The following is a 10,668-nucleotide window of genomic DNA, read 5'->3' as shown; positions in this document are numbered from 1 at the left end:
AACTGTGGTATTGAGTGGCGTCTGTAATACTAAGTATATAGATATATACATATATATATATATATATATATATATATATATATATATATATATACACTTGTTGTATCAATTGGAAGGACCTAGCAACAATAACACTCCAATAGTCATGAGCACCACTTTCTTTCAAATATATGTTTCTAGTTCCAATTACCCAAATTAAGAAAAAGTGAGAATTTCTTGAGAAATGACAGATTATATAACTGGTCTAAGATATGTCTGTTAACTTTCTTGTGCCAGAATATAAGGAAGTACTTAAAACAGGTAAATAAACAAAACATCTACAATAAAGGGAATGTATCAAAGAATCATGGATGTCAACTAAAATTTCTGCAATAATTAAAGCTGAAAACCATGGGTCAACAAAACAAAGTAGTATTTGACTCTAAACCAAAGCATAAAATAAACACATGATTTCATAGGATATAAATAAAAGAGTAAATCAATAAAAAAGAAGACATAAATCTCCCATGGAGAAGATAAATTCATATAGATATTCCACTTTTAATAAGATGAAGCATATCCCTCTGCTCTAATTTTGGGCATTATATTGTAACTCCTTCCAAAGAAGACAGCAAAGAAAAGGTAGAGAAAGAATAACTACAATGAAGAATCCTAAAAACACTATCTCAAACCAGGTGATGAAATTAACATCAACCATGATGAATCATAAAAGATGGTATGTATACTTGATATAAAGTGATCACAAGAACACTTTCTTTTATATATGTATTGTGCTTTCTTCTCCAAAACATATTGTCCCACACTCAACATGATTAAAATATCAATATCATCTCAATAAAAGACCTTCTACAAAATATCTAAGCAGTATTTTTTAAAACTCTCAAGGTAATCAATTTTTTAAGTGTTTGAAATATGGTCATTACTAGTAGCAGCCAAGTAAGAACAGATGACAAAATTGAACTGTTGTGATGTGAACTAATTAATTACAATCAATATGAGTAAAAGCTATAGGTTATAGATTAGTTATATATATGTGTATATATATATATATATATGCATATATATAATAGATATGATTTTGATAAGTGAGATAAGACAATTATAAAGTAAGAACAGTTATAGACAGACCTAAGACTCCATTGTGCTGTCTTTTATTAAAAAATTGTTACAAGAGCTGTTTTTGAGAAACTGAAATGAAAGTTGTTTTCTTATATTGTTTTCTGCACTTTGTGCCCTCATGACCATTTTCTGCCCCTCCCTACTTTTTCTATAGAGCTAAAAATTTGGAAAACCTAAAACTGCCTGCAGAGTGCTGTCCAGCTTCCATTGTCTGAAGGCCCCAAAGGTGGGTGATGAATTGTCTACCTGTGGCCTGAATACCCACCTAACTGCTCACCATGCATGTCAGAACATGTGCCTAGTGTTGTCTATGTAAGCCAGGCTGCCATGTAGGGATCAGCCCAGTTACCTGTTATGTAGCACACCACCCAGCTACTGTGTGTGCCAAGTCACTTACTGATTGTCATGAAGACACCCACCATGAAATGTACCCCACAAAATGTACTCAACCCAGGATATGCTGGTCTTGGTGACCCAAGACTTTGAAGTAGATTCTTGCCACTGCTAACCACCTGTTTGAACTCAGGATATGGTTGTCTAACACCTGCTCAGACCCAAGATGCAGTTAACTCAAGCTGACTGCTTTTTAGCTTCTGTAACTTGATTGCTTGCTAACTGGAAAATTCCAGTTCTGCTTAGGGCTTACAGGTAACTACTGTTTTAGCTTCTGTGATTGGCTTACTTGCATGGCACTGAGAATAGCCCTGAGCTGTGGTTTTTGTACTTAAAATCCCAAGACACAGCCAAGAAATGGCTGTTCAGAGTTTCAATCTCTATGGGTAGGTGACAGTCCCTGTCCAGGTAAATAAAGCTCTCTGACTTAAATTCAGACTTAGAGTGTTTTCAGAAGTGGCTCCTCATAACAGAACATGTTACATGATGAAACAGAAAAAAAAAGAGACATAACAAGAATGTGGGAAATCTGAATAAAGTATAGAATTTAGCCAATTTTGAGCATAGGAATTTCATGTAAATTTGAGATGCGCAAATGGAGCACTTGTGAATAAAAGGAATAATGGTAGAAAGTTATCTATCTAGTCAACATTTAAGCCATCCCAAACTAATCAGAGTCAATATGCACATGAATTAGTCACATTAACATGATCACTGTACAGCCCTACATTTTGCAGTTGTCTTGTTAGACACTGCTTTGAGTCATAGCTCTATTTCTTGACATCCCTCTATCCCTTGCTGTACAGCCAGTTTTTAAGTCATAAAGCATATCATGCCTCCTCTATGTAAACATGATGAGAGGCTTTTCATCCTACTCTAATGATATTTCAGGCATTCCCAAGGCTGCAAAGACATACGAGGTCTGAGCACCCATTAATCCTGTGACTTGATTGCTCACCTCTTTTCCTAGCCCACTTAATCCCAGCTATACTTGCCTCATGGCTTTCCTTGTAAAGGACATGCACCTTCCTAATGAGAAGCCCTTCTTTGATTTCACTCTTCCTTCTTCTAGTGAAGAATTTTTGATTTCACTCTTCCTTCTCCCAGTGAAGATTTTCTGGGTAATTCTATCAATATTTTACCTATGTCACTCAGGCTTCTTCAAAAATGCCACCAGTTCTGTGCTTTATCTCTTCACTTGTTTTCTTCTGAGTTGTTCTTATTTTTATATTACATATGAGTCTTTATCCCTTATCTCTTAGTCACTTTTTCCCTCATTAGATTGAAATCCTTAGAGAATTTTTTTCTTCTTTGTTTATTGATATAGTTTCAGCAATTAAAATAATAACATCCTCAGCAAAATTGTGTATGAGGGCTTCATTCTACCTTTGCCATATTTGGATCTAGAGCGTCCACCAAATTCCTATGTGATGTGTGGTGAGCCGTTTCTTCGGACTGTGGTCACCATTACAAGATGGCGCTGGCTCCGCTGTGGTCTGTGACAAACAACTCCTTATTTGGGAGAGTTGGCACGTGATTTTTTAACACCCTATGAGAAAGCTCCACGTAGCAGCTTCGCATTGGGGCTTGGGATGCTTTATTAAGGCTGGGAGGGGCGTCCGAGAGGGAGAAGAAGAAACATCAGGGGCCTGAATAAACGGCTGAAAGAAGATTCCTGTTGTTGCGTCTTCCTTGCGGGCAAGGGGTCGCGACAAGTGGTGCCGAAACCCGGGAACCAGAACTTTCAGCCGTCAGGGGTGGTGCACCGGTTAGTCCCAGGTAAGTGGGATCCGCGACCAAAGCGGGGATAGTCCCAGTAAGTGGGATCCGCGATCAAAGCGGGGTCAGCTCCTCTACAAAGAAAGAGAGAGCTTTATATTTTATTGCAGCTGCACTGTGTACTTTCACTTTTGTTTTCTGTGTTTCTTTTGTTGCTGTGTCATGGGTGCCGCATCTTCAAGTCCGCTTCTTCTGGCCCTAGACGGCTTGTTACGTTCCAAGGGCTTGGAAGTGAAACATAGTACTTTACAAAGATTTTTACGGAAGTTGGATATTGCTGCACCGTGGTTTGCATTTTCGGGCAGTCTTACTATACCTAGTTGGGATAAATTAGGCAAAGATCTTGACTTTGCTTCTGAGCAGGGCATATTAGAGGGCGGGGTGATACCCCTTTGGAAAATGGTCCGTAGTTGCCTCACAGATGGCAGATGTCAGGAAGCACTTACTAAAGGACAGGAAGTTCTAGAACAATTACATGAGGAGAAATCGGAGACGGCAGGAAGTGAGGTATCTCGGGAGGATGGAAGTGTGCGGAGCGTGAAACAGGGGAAGAGACGATTGTATCCAGATCTCAGTGCGCTGCGCACACCCCCATGTGAAAGTGGGTCAGAGGAAGAGGAGGATGAGGAGGAGGAGCTTGGGAGGCTGTCTCGCCAGCTAGGGAGTTTAGCTATAGGAGAAGGGAACAAAAATAAACAGGAGCTCAAGAAATGTGATCCTCCGGATCCACCGCCGTATGGCGGGGGTGTTTCGGGGAGAGCTTTCCATGCTCAAACATGGAGGGCTGTTAACGCTGAGATGGGTCTTGCTTATCCAATTTTTCAGGATGATAATAGGGGAAGATTCCATGAGCCTTTAGATTTCAAAATTGTGAAGACTCTGGCGGAGTCTGTGCGCACTTATGGGGTGGATGCCGCCTTCACACTAACTCAGGTGGAGAGTCTGTCTAGATACTGTATGACTCCCTCTGATTGGGCTAGCCTTGTTCGGGCTTGTGTTTCCCCAGGTAAATATTTGGACTGGAGAGCATTTGTGCTAGAGGGCGCAATAGAGCAGGCCGCCCAAAACCATGCGGCGGGACACCCTCATTGGGATAAGGACATGCTTTTGGGGCAAGGTAGATTTGCTAATCAACAGACGGGATTCCCTCTTGAGGTATATGATCAAATTAATAACATTTGCATTCGGGCATGGAAGTCACTTCCAAATAGAGGAGAGGTATCTGGTAATTTGACTAAGATTATACAAGGCCCTACAGAACCCTTTTCAGACTTTGTAGCAAGGATGGTGGACGCCGCTGGAAAGATTTTTGGGGATCCTGATAGAGCCATGCCCCTTGTCAAGCAATTGGTCTTTGAGCAATGCACCAAGGAATGTAAAGCAGCAATCGCTCCTTATAAGAACAAAGGCATAGAAGCATGGATGAAGGTGTGTAGAGAGATTGGAGGACCTTTAACTAATGCAGGTCTTGCAGCTGCTGTCCTTCGGATTACAAAAGGGGGCGGTCCTGCCGCCGGAACATGCTTCCATTGTGGTCAACCCGGTCATGTTAGACGTGAATGTCCCAAAAAAGACAATTCCAAAAAAGACAATTTTACTGGACCTTCTCACGGTGGCCTTTCCAATGGCCTTCGTCTACCGGGGTTGTGTCCAAGATGCAAAAAGGGGAAGCATTGGGCAAGAGAGTGTAGATCAGTGAGGGACATCCATGGACAGCCTATTTCAGCTGGGCCAAAAAACGGCCGACGGGGCCCTCGACCCCAGGGCCCACAAATATATGGGGCAGTGGAGAATGTCACACCCGAACCCGAGACATGGCCATCTCTACGCCATCCCATGAAACGCGGAGAGCCACTACAGGTGCCGCGGGATTGGACCTCTGTTCCACCTCCAGACTCGTATTAACACCTAAGATGGGAGTCCAATTGGTGGAAACTGAGTTTACAGGGCCTCTACCATCTGGCACTGTAGGTTTGCTAATTGGACGTGCATCCTCTATTTTACAAGGTCTTCATGTTTTCCCCGGAGTCATAAGTCCTGATACTGTAGGGATAATAAAGGTTATGGTGGAAGCTCCAAGGGGCATTGTGTCCATCTCCCCAGGGGATCGGATTGCTCAATTGCTAATTTTGCCTAGCTTACATAATCACTTCCCTGCTGATTCAAGGTCACGGACAGGGAATGAGATTGGTACCACCGGAGGGAATTGTGCCTATTTGTCACTAGATATGAGCAATCGCCCCACTTTGGAATTAAGCATAGAAGGTAAATCTATTGTGGGATTACTGGATACCGGAGCAGACCGTAGTATTATAGCACTTAGGGACTGGTCTAAGGGATGGCCAGTGCAGACTTCTGATCAATCCTTGAGAGGACTTGGATATGCCCAGGCCCCTCAGATCAGCTGTAGACATCTAGTCTGGAAGGATCCAGAAGGACATAATGGTACCTTTCAGCCTTATGTACTTGATTTACCTATCTCTCTATGGGGCCGTGATCTGATGAAAGACATGGGGTTCACTCTTAGTAATGACTATTCCCCAGTGTCTCAACAGATTATGCAAAATATGGGGTATAGGCCAGGTCTAGGACTAGGAAAACATTTACAGGGACGTAAGCATCCTGTACAAGGTCATCAAAAGCTTGACAGATTTGGTCTGGGTTTTTCCTAGGGGCCGCTGGGGCTCAAATACCCATAACATGGCTCACCGAGGAGCCTGTTTGGGTGCCTCAGTGGCCTCTTCCCTCGGTTAAATTGGCAGCAGCCCATGCTCTAGTTAAAGAACAACTTGACTTGGGTCACATCCAGCCTTCTACTTCTCCATGGAATACTCCCATATTTGTCATTAAGAAAAAATCAGGGAAGTGGCGCCTACTGCATGATCTACGAGCAGTTAATGCTCAAATGCAACTTATGGGGCCCATTCAAAGAGGGCTGCCTCTGCTCTCCTCGGTTCCTCAGGGTTGGCACATTATTGTTATTGACATTAAAGACTGTTTCTTTTCTATTCCTTTGCATCCTAAAGACTCGCAGCGTTTTGCCTTCACCCTTCCCTCGTGTAACCACGAGGAACCAGATCAAAGGTTTGAGTGGGTAGTGTTGCCGCAGGGAATGGCTAATAGTCCCACGATGTGTCAGATGTATGTGGGGAAGACACTCGCACCTCTCAGACAAAAGTATTCCTCCATCAAGATCATTCATTATATGGATGATGTATTATTGGCTGCTAAATCAGAGCAGACAGTTCATGAGGCCTATAAAGACCTAGTGAAGTTGTTAGCTCAATATGGACTGCATATCGCACCTGAAAAGATTCAAACAGGGGATTCTATTAAGTATTTGGGAGCAACAATTGGGTGTGACAAATTACGACCACAGAAAATCACCATACGAGCTCAGGATCTCCAAACTCTAAATGATTTTCAAAAACTGCTGGGAGATATTAATTGGATACGAGGATATTTACATATTTCTAATGTTATGCTACAGCCTTTGTATGCTACTCTTAGGGGTGATCCAGATCTTACTTCCCCTCGTAGCCTCACCAAAGAGGCTAGAGCGGCCCTTATGACAGTAGAAGAAGCTATACAACATGCTACTTTATGCAGGCTCCAGAGTGATAAACCTTTCCAGTTATGTGTGCTTGCCACTATGCGGCAGCCTACTGGAGTACTGTGGCAAGATGGACCTTTGCTATGGATTCACCCACATGTATCCCCAGGAAAATCCTTAGAATATTATCCTGATGCTGTTGCAGCATTAGCACTTAAAGGGATTCAACAAAGCATTCAATTTTTCGGACAATCACCTTCTTCTCTTATTATACCCTACACTAAAGCTCAACTTAGTGTCTTGTGTGCTACTCTAGATAACTGGGCTATTCTATGTTGCTCGTTTCAAGGGGATATTGATAATCATTACCCTTCTCATCCGTTACTCCATTTTGTTAAAGAACATCCTATCATTTTCCCTAAAATAACTTCATCCAGTCCCATTCCGGGGGCTGTTAACATTTTTACTGATGGTTCCAAGTCTGGAATGGGAGCTTATGTAATTAATGATTCTCCCCCTGTCCAGCATCAATTTGCTCCTGGAAATCCACAATGGGTAGAACTACAAATTGTTATTGAGGTTTTTAAACAGTGTTCTTTTCCTTTTAATCTCATTTCGGACTCCATCTATGTGGTGCAAGCACTACAAATCCTGGAGGCTGTGGGAGCTATTAGTGATGCCCGTAATGTATCTGCTTACTTTAATCAGCTTCAACAGCTTATCCGTGGCCGCACTGCTCCTTTTTATCCAGTGCACATCCGGGCTCACACCTCTCTTCCTGGTCCGTTATCGCAGGGTAATGCCTGTGCGGACTCAGCCACTAGAGGTCAGTTGATCTGTTTGGCTTCCTCCTTAGAGGAGGCTAAATTGTTTCACCAAAATTTTCATGTTAATGCTTTAACACTGCGCAGGCGTTTTTCTATTTCAAGAGCAGATGCTCGGCAGATAGTATTACACTGTCCCCATTGTGTCACATTTCTTCATCCCCCTACTTATGGAGTGAACCCACGGGGATTGAAGCCATTGGTTGTCTGGCAAATGGATGTGACACACATACCTGACTTTGGTAGCCTCAAGTATGTCCATGTTTCTGTTGATACGTACTCTGGAATTATTCATGCTTCTGCTTTATCGGGAGAAAAGGCACGTAATGTCATTACTCATTGCCTGGAGGCCTGGGCGGCGTGGGGTGCACCTACGTCCCTTAAGACTGATAATGGACCTGCTTATACTGGAAGACAATTTACATCTTTTTGTTCTACTATGGGAGTGCAACTTACTCATGGTTTGCCTTACAATCCTCAAGGGCAAGGCATTGTTGAGCGTGCTCATCGCACCTTAAAGGAAACTTTACATAAACAAAAGGGGGGAATAGGTGCTGAACATACTCCTAAAGAACGCCTGTCCTTAGCTCTCTTTACCATTAATTTTTTGAATTTGGATATTCATGATCGCTCTGCGGCCGATAGACATGTGTCCCCTCAGCCCTCTGTGATTGGCTATGTTAAGTGGAAAGATGTTCTTACGGGCCAATGGAACGGCCCCGACCCCGTGCTGACATGGGCACGAGGATCTGTATGTGTTTTTCCCCAGGATCGCACGGAACCGTTGTGGGTCCCTGAACGCCTGACAAGAAGAGTCTTGACGTCGGCTAACCAGCAACAGGAAATACCACAGCAATCCCGTGATGAGGATCTTCATTCTGCTAAGTGCTCTGGCTCTGGTGCTGATGCCGATGACACAGATGACACCAATGCAGTGGTGGGCAGTGGCACGGGCTTGGCCAATGCCAATGCCGGTTCATGGTAATTCTAGTGTCCTCCCCACTCTTTTCTCTACCTCATGTGAGATGTCTGCTCCCTGTGCCTCTCCTAGAGGGGACGTGGATAGCATTTTTAATCAATCTCAAGTTAATCTCACAGGAGTTTTTTGTTTCAGCCTTGGGAACACTCATTGTATTAGTCTTAAGACCAAGAATTTGACTAACTGGGAGGACCCATTGCGGTCCAGTCAGGTTTCAGGGAGCATTCTCAGTGCTGTGCTGAGCCAAGTAGTCTCAGGGGAACAAACAGGCTCAGGAATCCCCGCAAATAGCTCTGCTTTAAACACAACTACCTTGGCTATTATCTCCGAGGTACTAATCCCAGTGCCTCCTTCTTCTAATAGTCTTTATAATGCCACCCATTTTAAGGCCTCTCCTTACTGTACCCCTAATCTTGGTTTCCCCCCAACATTTACGCCTTGTCAGGATCATTCTTGGGAGCAACGTCAAGTTGCTAAAGGTTTCTCCCTTTCCCCCTCTCTTAAGAGGTATGTTTATAACTTTAACAACAGTGTCAACTCCTCTACAGGAGTGGGTTGGTCCTGGTTTCAATGGCTGATCTCCAATGAAAAGGGGGCTTCAGCTGATATTTCTGCACTGGCTCAATTGCTGGGAGCCAAAAGTTGGCTGGCTAATGTTTCTGGCACTGTTAGGGAGAGTGAACGAGGTAAAAGACTCACATCTGTTTCGTTCAACTCTCTGTTATATAATGCCGCATTGCCCCCTGCAATGGTCTGTGTCCAATCCCCGTTCTTACTCCTTTTGGCTAATGACACCTCGTCAGGGGTGCTGGATTGTTCTAATGTTACCTGTCTCTTATCTGAGTGTTGGGATGGTTCTTGGACTGTAGCGGTGGTTATGAAAATTCCAACTTTTGTCCCAATCCCAGTCACTGCGGACCCTGACGAATTCCCCATTGTTGAGCTACTTAGAGTCCGCAGGGATTTTGGAATCACAGCTGCTATAGTGACAGCCGTGGCAGTATCTGCTGCTGCAGCGGTCACGGCCGGAGTGGCCATGGCCAGTCAAGTGCAGACTGCTGCCACCATTAATCAAGTTGTTCAACAAACTTCCACCATACTTGAATCCCAGAATACAATTAATCAACATATTCTGTCAGGGATTTTAGCTGCCAACCAAAGAATAGATTTACTCCAAGCTCAGGTAGAAGAATTGGCTGATTTGGTGCTTTTGGGCTGTGTTGACCAACGTGCACATTTATGTATAACCTCTGTCAGATTTAATGATTCCAGGAATGCCTCCCGTATCATTGGCGAATACTTGGCCGGAAATTGGTCCATGGCAGCGGAAGACATGATCCAGTCTCAACTAACCCAGATAGCTGTCTTGAACAGTACCCATGTCGATCCCGTAACTTTGGGTCAATTCACCGATTGGATATCCTCTGCCTTTTCCTTTTTTAAAGAGTGGGTGGGGGTAGGCATTTTTGGTGCAATGTGTTGCTTCGGTATGGTTCTCTGCTTGTGGTTTCTCTGTCGCCTCAAGGCCCGCAATGCTCACGATAAAGCTATGATCATACAAGCTCTTGCAGCTTTAGAAAATGGCAATTCACCTCAAGTTTGGCTTGTGCAAATTAAACAGTAAATCTTTGACATGGTCATCGCACCCCAAGTCTTACGGACATTGCACTGGGATCGACATGTCTTTCCTTGTTATTCTCTTAGTGTTGGAAAGCCCTTGCACTCTGCCGGCTTTCCTACCATTGCACGCAGATGGGTTTCCACACTAGTGCTTTTCTATCGCCTTAAGACCCGTGCCTTTCTTTTAGGGTGTTACCAACTTGTTTATCGTTGTATTTCTATACAGCCACAGTTCAGCCTTAGCTATCCCCCTTCGTCCACCATCGTCACGATACAGGATGCGAGGCAAGGCACTGCACTTGAGTGATCCTTGAAGTGGACCTCAAGGAGAGCATGTCCTATTGTATGCGGGTTAGACGCGTCCACGCCCCGTCCCACGGAGAAAAGCGTCGGCTGATATG

At 43.7% G+C, this 10,668-nt stretch overlaps 1 long non-coding RNA gene across 1 annotated transcript; it reads left to right on the top strand.

Moving 5' to 3' along the window:
• Nucleotides 1-3,161: 3,161 nt before the first annotated feature.
• Nucleotides 3,162-9,996, top strand: LOC308644940. The gene is made up of 3 exons (XR_014021121.1): nt 3,162-3,291; nt 8,438-8,605; nt 9,920-9,996. It is a non-coding gene; the product is annotated as an uncharacterized lncRNA (long non-coding RNA).
• The last annotated feature ends 672 nt before the right edge of the window (nt 9,997-10,668 follow it).

Source organism: Spermophilus citellus (assembly GCF_964194105.1).
Source record: "Spermophilus citellus genome assembly, chromosome: 3".
Lineage (NCBI taxonomy): Eukaryota > Metazoa > Chordata > Mammalia > Rodentia > Sciuridae > Spermophilus > Spermophilus citellus.
The sequence above is the reverse complement of the archived record's forward strand: the minus strand, read 5'-3'. Positions and strand labels throughout refer to the sequence as shown.